The sequence below is a fragment of the Diuraphis noxia genome, unplaced genomic scaffold (assembly GCF_037042655.1).
Source record: "Diuraphis noxia isolate RWA-SAM2 unplaced genomic scaffold, SU_Dnox_SAM2 contig0003, whole genome shotgun sequence".
In the NCBI taxonomy this organism is placed as follows: Eukaryota; Metazoa; Arthropoda; class Insecta; order Hemiptera; family Aphididae; genus Diuraphis; species Diuraphis noxia.
The window spans coordinates 48,644,303-48,659,093 of record NW_028301713.1 but is presented as its reverse complement, the minus strand read 5'-3'; positions in this window follow the sequence as shown (position 1 = coordinate 48,659,093).

Below are 14,791 nucleotides of genomic sequence, written 5' to 3'. Positions count from 1 at the left end.
CTTGGTTGTACAATAAACAGTCGGCTATTACGTGTTTGACTGTTAACATAGTTCCACAAGTATGACAAATGGGAGGCTCCTCTCTTTCCATCAGGAGTCCGTGCGTGATTTTGGTGTGTCCCAATGCGGAGAAGTCTGTTGAGTACTGTGTCTTCTTTTCGGTTAAGCTTTGGATTTAACCAACGATAGGTATCTTTTTGTACCTACAATATAATGTTAACATCATATTTTGTTTTAATATATTTCATGATTTTTAGTTGCTTATACAATTATACAAATATCTACCTTTAGCGTATAGGTAAAATGTTATTATAGGTAACAAGGTAACAATAACAATTTTACCTAATAAAATTAATGGTAATGACCAAGGTGGCAAGGTGTGTCAACGTGTAATTATCATGAAAAAATAATACAATCTGAAATTCTGAAATATGTATAATAGGTAATATCGATAATTGTTTATTATTATCGGGTGTCATAAATAGGTATTGTTTGTTTGATATAACATTTTATTTATACATTTGAGACACATATTGGTATAATAAAGTTTTTACATTACAATAACATTATATAGGTATAATGCGTATTTCCTAATGTACCTATATAGTATAATAACTATAATAACCATGCTTTATATTTTGTACTTTGTTTTAGTCGTTTTGAAAATGCTGCTGTATTCGTAGTAGTGCTTAATATATTCTGTTTTACTCGCATAAACATGTGAATATATGATAAATGTCTTCACTCCAACACAACTATAGTTAAGCAAACCTAAAACTCTTTAATGTCTTATGATGTGTATATATAATCTATATATATTCAGGGTTAATGCAGAATATTATGGTAATTTATCTATAAACGTGAACTATTGTAAAAAAACACTGGTGCGTATAAAAATGTCTGTAGTGAATGTAATTTTTAAAATTTGTAAACCTGCACTAGACAGCAGCAGCTTTACTGCAATAAGTCCTATACATATATATATATATATATTTATATATATATATACCTATCCCATATTTATAACGGTTTAACACTTGTACAATCTATAGGTAAATAAATATGTATAACATATTATGATACGTACACACTAGTACTGCACTTGTAGGTGCCTATGTCCTATAATATAGCTGTGCAGCAATACGTGTTAGATATTTACATTCAAACTGTACACACAATTTTAGATATCACGGGAGTGTGCACTACGTAGGTACGTTGGTGATCTGTCCACCTGCGATCGACAATTTCCCACACGCGTAAAACAGTTTTTTTTTTAATCATCGCGGTCTTCTCTTGTCAACCCAACACTGTGAACACCGTCTCATATTTCCTATACATCGATTGTGTCCAATTTTACAAACGTTAAAGTACATTCACATCGTTATTTTTTGTTGTCAATAGAAATATACCTATACAGTATATATATTATATAATATATACAATTATACACATTACAGATTTAGACATCTGCTCGTTATTATCATCACTGTAGTTGTGGCTTAGAGAATTTTTTGAGGAAACTGCAAGTCTGCACAGGAGACAATATAATTACTTATAAAATGTTATTTAGCCGAACAATTTATTATAATAACAGTAAAATGTCATACATAAGTGAAGTGATTTTGACGAAGAAATCTGATTGGCTATTGTCCAGTGATGCTGTTCAGCTTTTTTAAAGTGACATCAAATGAAAAAAAACGATTTTTTCGCGAAATCTTAAAATAATATTCTTGTGTAAATACATGCATAAATAAGTTACATTAATATGTTGGTGACCTCGAATAACCTGCAGCAACTATCCAACGTTCAAGTGGGTCACGATGAGTCCCTTCTATAATGTTGAGAATTGCAATGGAAAACCAATTTAATCCTATGTAGTGCTTTGAGTGTGAGTATGCATAACATAATGTGTATAATTAATCCTAAGATAATTAATAGAAATATGTAATTGAAATTGTTCATATAATTTATAGTATTAAAGCTTGTGATTAAATTATTCGGTATATAATATACGTTACATAACCTTTGTAAAAATATTGAAAATAGTTAAAAGATAACATTAATGAAAAATATTTTCTTTTGCAGATTAACTTCTCTATAAGTATTAGACATATTCTAAGTAAGTATCGAGAACATGCGATAAAATATGCCACATCAATGAATATTATATACCTACACGTTTCAAGAAGTCCGTGGAAATGCTTACAAAACGCGACGGTGCAATTATATATGAATTGAAACATTGAATTGCTGTGCATGATGATCGAGGCCGATGTGTATAAGAACTTGCGATTTACAAAGTCGATTAGTCACACTTACTATACAGTGGTGTAGGTGCAATATATTTGTATATATGTACCCGTTCACTAGCCATTTTTATAGACTGCGCAACAACTTGACACTGTATGAAAAAAACCCACGACTGAATGTTTTTTTCGGTACAAAAACGATGGTGGCATTATCGAATTAAAATTTGGTTAATGCACTCCTTCTCAAACCGATCTGGACATACGGTATCCAACTCTGAGGTGCAACCAAAACGTCCAACTTAACGAAATCCAAGTCTTCCAATCAAAATGTCTCCGCCAAATAACCGAACTCCCCTACTTATTGTATCTATAACGACACTCTACATAGAGATCTAATCATTCCAACAGTCCAAAACGTCGCAAAACCTTTCTACAAACGCACACACTCCAAGTTCCACTGCAGCCATCGCAATCCCTTGATTTCATCCGAACTATCCACCAATGCTATAGCATATTCCTGGCGACCTCAGAATAAGGCGTCTTAAGCGTATCGTGACCTACTTAACTAAAATGGTAGGTATATACCTCTGCCTCCGCACTTTATTTTTGTATTCAATTTTGCTGGCACATTAAAATAAACTCCCACCCTTAAGTGCCTCCAATGGGTGGGGCTTCTTATCTGCTGGCTGTCACCCAAGCCATGTCACCTCCATCACGCGCACGCTTATAGTAAAATAATATTTACTGGTCGTGTATTTTAATAACAAATGAAAAAAAATAAATATGATTATATGTGTAGTGACAACAATTTAATAACGTAGCATATCATCGGCACGCCCGTACGCGGTTGTGGAGGGTTCGGGCGAAGGGATCGGCGCGGCTGCAGCTTAGACGGCGGGGTCGGGGGGAGGGATCTGTGACAGAGTGTTCTTCGGGCGGAGGGGTGGACGGTGGCGGTGGCAGAGGAAGAGGAGGATGCCCTCAGGGACCCTGCACTTACTATACAGTGAATAATTATAATAACAGTATATATAATATTAATGTATAATATAAAAATAAACCAACGAATATTATGATCGGCGTACCGGCTACTAACGAGCCGACGTGGTCAACAGCGATCTCGATCAAACGCGGTTAATCGGTTAGGTGTTTTTTACTATCTACACGTGCAGACGAGCGATGACGATAATATAATATAAATCGTTACGTTAAGATGATAATAATAATATGTAGGTAACCGACGGCGGTGTGACAGCTGCACCGTATATAATAACGCTATAATAACAACGGCGCACAGCACTGCGTGGATTACGGTGATGCTTAGATCATATAACTATGGATGTAGCCACTCGGTATATGCTTGTGCAGTATTAGATTTGAAGCCAAAATGACTGAAAACGCTAGAGCCTTGGTTATTACTGCGCATGCGTAAATTACTGATAATAGTATAGTAGGTATATGCATGATATTATGATCATATTATTTTTTGTAATAATTTATTAACCAATCAAGAATTACGCGCATGCGCACAAACTGCAGTCGGGGCTCTGGGTTATTCTGGCTTCAAGAATTAGCCCGATGGCTTCATCCATTGTATATATGATCTAAGGTGTAATGAGTATGAGACAGTATATATAGACGCAAATAAGGTAACGACGGCAGACGAGACGACTTTCGGTAACGCATCACGAGAGAGTGCATGCACGAGGGACAGCCTGTGATGGAGATCGGCGGAAGACCGAAACGTGCCGGGCTCGCGTTATTTAATTTTCGCGACGGTGATGACGAGTAAGCCGCGAGATGCAGAACATCAAAATCCAAATGTCATGTCGTCCCGGTGCCCGCGATTATTGAAGTCCCGCACGAAATAACCAGTGATGGCCGGTGCAGTACTACACGATATATTATAGCACCCGATTCGACGCGTTCAAAAATGGTATTTTATCGAACAACTTTATATAATATTTAGGTACAAACGTTTAATGTCGCTGGCGAAGACGGACAGAGTAACTGCAGAGTAATGTCAATAAACGCGCACCAATCGTCATTATAACGCAAAATATTACAAATACAATGCGATGCGACCACACGAGCGAGTAAACACAAACAATGTCCAACTATACGCATCCTGCACGTGCTTATTACGCAGTGTTCTACGCGAATGCGACGGGCGCGTGCGATATCTATTTTGATTTGTGACCGTGCTGTTCCGTCGCCATATATATGCGACCCGTGCGACAAAACACAAATCGTTTTGTTTTTTGTCGTGTTTGTCGGATTCACGTACGCATAGGACACGGCATTAGACGATTACAGGAATTTCATATTCCAAAGCAGAATATTTTTCTAAGTATTTTGATTCATAAAAATCGAATTTAAGGCTTGTAGTTTTTGAGTTATGAGTATTTAAAGTTTAGATTGCCAGAGTGGAGTGGTACGGGGTTACCCCGCTAAATGTTTGTCCACTACTCCGCTTGTCTAAACTTTAAATACATATAACTCATAAACTACTCGTCCTAAATTCTATTTTTATGAATCAAAATACTTAGAAAAATATTCTGCTTTGGAATATGAAATTAAAACTCTATGTTGTCATTCAAAAAAGTAAAAAACTTAAAAAATGATAAGGATAAAAAATATTTAAAAATACAATTTTTTAATAAAAACGTTGGTTTTTTAACAACTTGAAACCATGTAAAAAAATATTTTGAAAAAAGTAAATACTTTTCGAGATGATTAGTGTACCCACTTAAAAGAATCACCCTGTATATATTTGTAAAAAAAATCATTCATCACATTTTTTTGCTAATTATAATAGTTATTTAATATTATAGGTATATACGGCAATCATTTAAATATCTATATAACAAAAACATTCTTTTCTCGAGAGCTGAAAACAATTATAATTCACGTATGACCAATAATAACGCTTTATCACGACAAATTAATTCACATGCTTTACCAAAATGATAATTAATCATTATATTTTATTATGTCATTAAAATAATTTCGACGTTATTAAACATTCGTTTGGTCTTGATAAAATATGTTTTTATAAAGATATTTTTTTTACGAATAATCATATTAACTTAAGGTTTATTGTGTAGCGTGTGCCTTTAATAATCTTATACAACTTAAACAAAGTCGTGTACAAATTAAAGTCAGCTTCACGTCTGAATAAATGAGGAGGAAATACAATTACAACTTTATGCTTAGATAATATTTTAAATGAATTGACATATTGTGTTGCAGCGCATAATATTGTCCTTTACGCCGTTACGTCGATGTTTCATTGAAATATTGAATAATTCATAAATTATTCAATAATCAGTTTGTACCTATACCTCATACGTTCGTTTGCGATCGCCGTTATGTTTGTATTCTCACCGGCCCTTGATGTCATTAAATGTTCTTACACATCAGTCAGCTTTGGACTGACCACATATTTTAATTCCAAATATAATATATTTTTATAGCAATATATACACCTTGCATGTTAAGATAGCAAGAAAAATTATAATAGTCTATAATAGATAACAATATTAACCTATATTAAATTCAAAACACCGATAAATGATAACCATAACAGACAACAGTAATAACTGAAACTGATAAAGTGATAACATTTCGTTCGGAACCAGAGATTTTTTTTAGATAGTACTATCACACACTAGTATCTGTGCACTGTGCACCGTATCTATTTTGTGGATCGTAGAAAAGCACGGTTGTAGATATTAAACCGCATATCTTAAACCATGTAGAAAAGATATAATAAATATTAAAGTATAATATCAAAAATAATTTTGAAAAGAAAAATAGTAAATTTTTTATATAATTGACATCAATTAAAAATCCATATTTTAATAAAAATTATTTCGGACATTAGTTTGTACCGTCCCCCCGTCCAAGTAAAAAAAAATAGTAGGGGTACGCAAAAAAAAAAGAAAATAGAAGGAGAGTTCCGTCCCCCTGCGCACCCCCCCCCCCCCATTTCGAGCACTTGGTATACTTTAACAAAAATGTCGAGTAAAATTTAAAAATAAAATGTAAAAGTGGTAATGACAAGAAAAAAGCAAAAGAAAAATAGTCATAAAACTAGATTTATGCAAAAAAAAAATTAAAATTAAAATGTTACTCTAAACTAGCATCATAGTGATCGAAAATAGGTTTTTAATTTACAAAAAAAATATATTATTTGTATGATAATGTGAAGGCGCATATTTTGACCTTACAAACCGGGCCATATCTTTCATATATTATTATATATTATTAGAATTATGTCGATTAAAACGATTATAAACAAAAAATTTAAAAATGTTTAATCTTTTTCACTTAAGTCTTGGTGTCACACTTGTTGATGGCCATTTCGCCATAAATTTTACATTTTATTGAAGAAAGTATTAGCAATTGATTTTGTTCCTCAATTCCGTAAAGACTATAAGTTTCTAATCCGTAAAATATTATACCGATGTTAAACGATATAATTATAGCGATCGTATTAATGTAGTTCATATAACATTTTTTCCAATATAGATACTCTTGAAAATGATCGTGAACTTCATAAGCCTACAATAGTTTCATATTTATATTTCTCTCCTTCTTTTATAAATTCTAAGTCAAGTACAGAGATTTCAGAAGATTTCGGATATTTGGAGTTTTATTATTTTATATTGTAGAGATTAACTGAGATTAATACAATTTATATAAATGTAAGCGACCAACATTTCCATGATAACGTTTTCCTTCTTACACAAATCGTTTGGAAGACATTTGGCTTCATCAATTATCTATAGTAGGTATCTATAATTCTTATCTTTAACAATGACTTGTATTGTTTACTGGATGCTGCTGCAATCTATGTATCTATGGTATAATCGTATAAAATATGAAGAATCATTGTCGTATCTGTGCCCTACACTCGAATGCTTGTCAGTCAATTTAATTTCAATTAGTTTGCAGCCTTTTTGGTGCTCGTCTGCACAGTCGTCAACGTTCTGCTAAAAGATATTGTAAACGCCTAACGGCGGTAAGCTGACTTTGAACCACGAGACTGTATAGTATTATTACCACAAAAGTTTTAAACCACTTAAAGGTTATATTAAGTAGAACGCAGTGTATTACATATTTAGGTATGTAAAATTGGCTATGACATAATAACATTATGATACAATATTGCTAGGTGAATTTTTTTTCTTATTTCCGTAGTTGCACGAACGTATTGCGAGCAGGCTTATAAATTATTAGTATAACGTATAATTTATGTGTACGTTGCGCTGTGATGTTTGGCGTTATTGTTTTTATATTTTCATCCATTGTGTATTAGAACAAGAGTATTATAACTCATCCTGCAGTGGGCGTGTTAGTCGCGTGCGTTATTTTTTCGAAAAAAAAAAAAACATTTTTTCAAGTCATTATACCGTATCATTATAATTCATGTATACCTACATAATTATTAACCGCCCCGTGTATACTGAAGCATATGTTACCAAAAAACATGCGAAAAATTAAAACTAAATAAATAATATAAAAAACAGAACTGTATCAGATTAACGGGTGAACGCAAAATAATATGCTCACCGCTTTAGTTAAGGGTAAAAACATAGACACACGTTCGTCACTTTTCCACCCTTTAAATACAAATACAACCATTCATTTCGTGGTTAGATTTTGTGATTGTCTTTGATTATCCTCCACGACCCTCGTATATATATATATATATATTATATCGGCAGGATAAATAACAATTGAATTTATAAAACATCAGATTGCTAAATTTATTTTTGCTATATACTTACAAGTTACACTTACATAAAGAACTATTATGTCATATAAATCTACACACAAACTATAAAGTATACATATTTAGCCAATTATTCAGTATAAAACATGTGTTATACACATGAATATCCAATATCATAAAAATTTGAACATTCATAAAAAAATATTCACGAAATTAAGCTCAACTTTTTAATTGTATAGTCGTAAAACTTATTAAGAATATAGAATTATATTTTTAAATATTAAAGATTTTATGAATTTTTATTCAATATTATTTTCAAATGTTCGTAGTTTTGTTAAAATCGATATTTATCTAACATAATATGTTGAAATGAAAAATCGAAAAATCGATATATTTGTAATATCAGTGTGTCAAATTGTCAATTATGTATGACAAGACATAAGTATAATATGGGGCGGATTGCCGACTGTTCGTTGGACGTGCGAAATTTGTTTGAACACCGTCGTCGGACAGCTGATGTCTACCAGTTCTTTCTTCGTTGCTGTTAAGTCGTACCCCTAGAACAAAATCACGATAATATATGGTACTTACATGATATTTCAGTACATCTTAGTACCTATAATATATGATATTTTCACCGCGCGTAGGCGCCTACAAAAAAAATGATGTATATATATATATATTCTGCAGGGAATTTTACCCGTTGAATGTTATCGTCGTCGAAACGATAAACAAGTCGGTCAGCGGGTACAGGACGCTATTGTCAAGTAGTGTCTTATTATTATAATATAGTAGACGTGTTAGACCACGCCTACGTTCCGATATCCAAGGTCGACAGGTCTGCCGACCCGACACACCACGCACAAAGCAATACGATCTTTGTACACAACAGCCTTATGATATATTATTTTATTATGCGTGTCGGCGCCTGTTTACACATTTATTGTATTTATTACCTGCGTTGTTTTTATTAAGAAATATAAATCTGCAGTAGGTGGCACGGGTAAATATAAGTATATTATTATATTAGGTAGGCATGACGCGCTTACGGTCTATGGTGCCGACGACGACGAATTTATGGAAAACGCGCAAATGACGTGTGAAAAAAACCACCCGAGCGGGAAAACTCGCGGTGGCGCGGCGTTTAGACGGCCATTAACACTATATTTACGACGGCGACAACGACCCTTCTGCTTTCAGATTCTCGATCTATATATATATATATATATATATATATATATATATTATGCCACCGAGGCCGCGTGCTCACGGTAAAATCGTCGCCGTAAGTGTTGTTGTACGGCTCGTATGTGATAACGGCATTAACTGACCTCGACTCACCCTCGCCATCACCACAGTCAACCACTGGTACTTTACCCCTCGCCATACCACGGGTATGATGTCCATTACTGCAGCAGCGTCGCACCATTTGATGAATGTACATATATATATATATACGTCTACACATCGTATACAGGGTGGGCTGCTCGGAATAGTATTGCCGTTTTTTTTCTCTTATTTTATAAATATATATAGTTTTATCATAATACATTGTATACAAGTACTTGTGTATACATCTATATATGAAGTGCCAGAAAAATTGGGGTCCGTTTTGTCGGGTAGCGTCGTCGCGTAAGGCCTTAAATCATAGCGTTTATATATATAGGTATAAAGTCGTGCGCAGAATAACGTCGACAACCATAAACCACCATAATAAAGAGTTTACCCTCACTGGGGGTGGGGGGGGGGGGGGTATGCGTAAAAATGTCTCGTAAATACGTATATAATAGGTATATGCTCCAACATCATCGTCTTCGTTTATATAATATACCTATATACTAGTAATATATGGATAATATTGTACCTATATATAAATGATGACACGTGGCCAATGAATATTTAATATATTAACGTCTTAAACTATAGTAGCTATTTATTACTATACAGCGGTGACTATGTTATATAGGTATGTACACATAATACTGCATTACTAAAAAATGTATATGGCTTTCAATGCATTTTTTGAAAGGTCTATAAATCAGATTTATTATACGTACCTATAGTAATAGGAACTTCAGCACTCGTAATAATACATATATATATATATTATAATGTATGTATTACTATAATAATACAGGTACCTTACCTAATACCATATTATGGCGTATGCTATTTACGATATTCTATGCCTTTATTGAGAGTTTTATTTTTATTTTTTATTCAACTAAAACTTAACAGGTACATTGGAAAACAAAATGTAAAACATTCTATGCATAATGTCTATAAAAATATATTTATACATAAGCGTGGCTACCTACAAATTAAATAGTATAATTAATTAATTATTTAATTATTGTTTATACTTTATAGGCGGGATACCAATGCTAAAGTATATAATACAGCCCGAATCGTCAACTTCTACACTCTCCGTCCATCATATTATGTATGTACGATCCGGTTGGGTTAAAAGTCAGATTTATTACCTATATAAATATGTACATATCCTAGTCTAACTTACATAAAGAGAAAAAAACCACCTCGAGTAAATAAATGCCGCCCGAGAATTGTCGATCGGACATAGCGTAAAGTATATAGGGTGATGTATATATATGTACACACACACATATATATATATATATATATATATACTTTATACATATATATGGTACACATTTGACACTAAAGTATTAGTATAAGCCCTGTAGTATATATATACGCGTTTTGTACAATATATATTATATACGAGGGCTGCACGACGAGCGCATTATTCGAGGCTGCTGCAAGCGCACACAAAGAGAGACAGAGAATATAATACATCTATAGTCTATATACACATAAAAAACGGAGGGAACGGTCTAATCTTTTTGAGAAAAAAAAAAGGAAGGTCTTTCGTCGATAAATCCTCGTGAACCTTTTTTTTTCAGTTCCGCACGTTCGTGGTACAAATGCATATATATGATATATCATATGTACCTACCTAATATTTATGTTTATTTTTTATTATATAATTTACAATATATGTGGAAGACGCGCGGTGATGAAAAAACGTCGAAAGACTGCAGATGGAAAAAACAACAGTAAAACGGACGTCGGTAGCGTTTTTCAAACATGATGGGGCTTGATTAAAAAAGAAAACCGCTGTTACATTACACGCTGCTAAATCAGTGCAGAACAATATTATTATCGTCCATGTGTACTTGTTGTTTAAAACTCTCAAAAACATATAATGTTTTGCAATGGCTACAATATAGTACCTATACGATTATTATATATTATGATGATATAGAGTACTGTGTTGAAACTATATACGTATCCATCATTACCGCTGCAAAAAACGAGAGATCAAAATACAGACAAACTGTCCTCGCTGTGATGCGAATAAAATGCATGCCGTAATGTCACGGCAAGCCATAACCGATTTTTTAGAGCTTATCATAAAAAAATCAAAACTAATCAAATAATACCTAAATATAATATGATTGATGAATATCGTTATTGTAGAACATAGACGATTGTATAATATAATAAATTATACTTATAGTATAAATACTATATAGATTAGGTATATATCTACGTATATTTTTAAATTCACCAATTTTCACTAATCTTGCAATTTTGTCAATGCTTGGGTATAATGGGTCTTAAAATTGTATACGCACTTAAGGACTTTCGGACTCGTGGTTGTATCATCGTTACAAAACCATAAAAAGGATACCAATAATGTACAAATCCGTTAGGTCGTATAGCCGTATAGGAATAGGTATACATCTTTTGAGGCGGCATTCGACGTGGCTGTAGCAAACGCATGCACACTTTATCGTCGGTGAAAACAACACTGTTTGAGCCCGACCGTCATAAATCAAACGCCGCGCGTTGAATACGCAGTGGCGCCGATTATAATATAATAATAATAATTTATCGGTCGACGTTTTTTTTTTTTTTGTATTATTCACCTCTCGCGTAGCAATAACGTCGATAACAGCCGAAGCGGACGAAAAGAACGATTAGGTAGGTCGTTGGTTTTTTTTTTTTTTTGGCCCGTGCGTGAACCGAGAGATTATATTTGTACGTAAAATATTGTAGGCGTTATAATCTTCCAGGCGGCACGGGAAAAGTTTCGGTTTATTAAACATTTTTACCTCGTCACCAAGTATAATATATATATATATATATATATATATACATATTTTACGCCCGAACGAAAGGAATGGGGAGATTTCAAACAGAATGAACTATATAAGGGAGTGAGTTATTGTGTGCCATGAGAGGGAGAGAGAGAGAAATAAAGAGCGAAGAGTGAGAGAGAAAAATGACGAGGGAGAAAACCAGCCGCACAAGCAGTTATTGTGCTATAGGTACTGCAAAGTTTACTCGGCGGCTTCCACGACAAATGTATTGTTTATGATATTATGTATACATTGATCTTTAATAATAATATGTATATTATATACTAAATAATTTCTATTATGAATGTATAGCTTGTACACATAGGCGTGCGCAGGGGGTATGCAGGGTATGCAGCTGCATACCCTGAAGTTCTGTGAGAGGCGAACATCGACTCTGGAAAATTGAAACATCCTGCAGTTATCAGTTATCAACTACCAAGTATTTGCGAAATACATACTTCTTGTATTATGTAATGGTATTTATTACAATATTTTTTTAATTAAACAGTAGGTTTTTTCAATATTTATGAATTGTGTATACATATTGTCAGAATTTTACGAGCTTAAAATAACTTTCTATTGTCAACCTTCTGCATATCCTGAAAAAGAGGCCTGCGCACGCCTATGTACAAGCGTACATGTAATATTTATTTTATGCTATATACCTAAGTAGCTGGTACCTACGATAATCTCCGTTTTCTGAGCAATTTCGCGAGGCACATAATTTTCAAAAATCACGGTCTTCGGGTCTTATGTACAATAATTGCCATTTAAATGATCGTACTACAGAATAGACGCGTGTCTGGGAATGTTGACGAATATTATTTACATAAATAAATATAAATAGTAAAATACAAATATAATATATTTTACATTTATGTGGGCTATAATATAGGTATAAACGAGGGAGTATGTTTACCATTTTAGGGCGTGTAGGTATATAGGCACGATAGCAATTAACACTTCAATAAGTACCTACAATAATGGTTGAACTATTTTAGATTCTTAGCGGAACGATGAATCCGTAATATATTGGTCAATGGTCGTGTATCCGTTTATGCGACTAATATTTCCGATTTCAACTATCATAAAAATATTGTAGCTGACGTCAACATAACATAATAATATACAAAAAGCGATGCACAGACATCTAAGTTTTAGTTTTAAAATTATATCGCCATTTTCATGGTATTTTCATTCGACATCCGTCAGCGGCAATAAATTTATAATGTACATACATTATATATCTATATGGTTTTAGACGACGAGCTGTATACATAGAGAGCATCAGCACATAGCCACATATAGGTCGATCGTTATACTTCTAAGCACCAAGCACCTATACTAGTTGTTTCAATTGAATTTGTGGTTTGTCCGTACGGATTTTTAAAAACGGCTTTATGTGAAAAGCGCGAAAAAATCTTTGAAATTAAATATTGTATCAAACTGTCCGTGGTATAATTTTCAGGTGATAGATTGTGTGCTAGAAATTTACGATGTGATGCACACACTACCTATATATAGCTCACACCTACGCGGCGGACGATCGACAAATGTCGACTGTCGCGTGTGCGTGCGCTTGTATTATATATATATAATAATGTGTATCCGAGTAAAATATTAATATGCAAACAAATGAGGCATGACACAAGCAGCACATGCACTCGGGACAACGTTAATGCGCTATAATACCAGTATGGTTATAATATTATAAACATCATAGTGCAATAACACACCGCGGTCGATCACACCGATGGCGTCATCGGTAGAATCGATTAATGCGCGGCGAGTTAAAGTTTTCCAAACAAACTTTTTAGCAGTACCTAAATAATAAAAAAAAAACCCGGATAGATGCCCCTCCACTAACAATATAAAAGCAAAAACTATCTTCTCCTTCATCGCCACAGCCTCGTGTGGAATACATTATGAGCTGGTAATAATATTATTGTAGCAACCACATTTCTTACTTACAAGACCCTCGTTCTCGACCCCTCAACTACACCCCCCAACACCACCAAAAAAAAAAATATTTAAAAAAAATAATAGAAAAACAAACTAAATGTACAACATCGAGACGAGGGGTAGGCATGATCTTGATCGTGCACATCGTTACTGTAATCGTTAATCGCTCAGAGATAATAATAATACTGTTGATCCGACGATGACAAACCATTCCATAAACGAAATGTCCATTATCATTGCAATATTAGGATAGGATATCCGCACAAATGATAATGATAATTGATAGTGATTTACTATAACTGACCAATAAGTTTATCATAGTTTAAGCTGCATGTTTAGATCGACTTAGGTTTATTATTTATTATAACTTTACTTAATAATGATATGTATAACGCTTTGGTATTTTATTCAAATCGTGGAATTGTTTATTAATATTAAATAAAACATCAAACTCACATAATATTTTTATATAAAAATATAAATATTGCTATTTGAAATATTTAATTGTTTTAAATTATAATAAGACTTTTTATTTATACAAATGGTATATCGTCATTCAACTACATATACGATAATGAAATATAGGTAGGTATGCTTTGTTTGGATTGTTAAGTAGGGATGATGTCAATAACCAACCTCCTCTACAATTATAATTATTACTAGTTATTTAATAG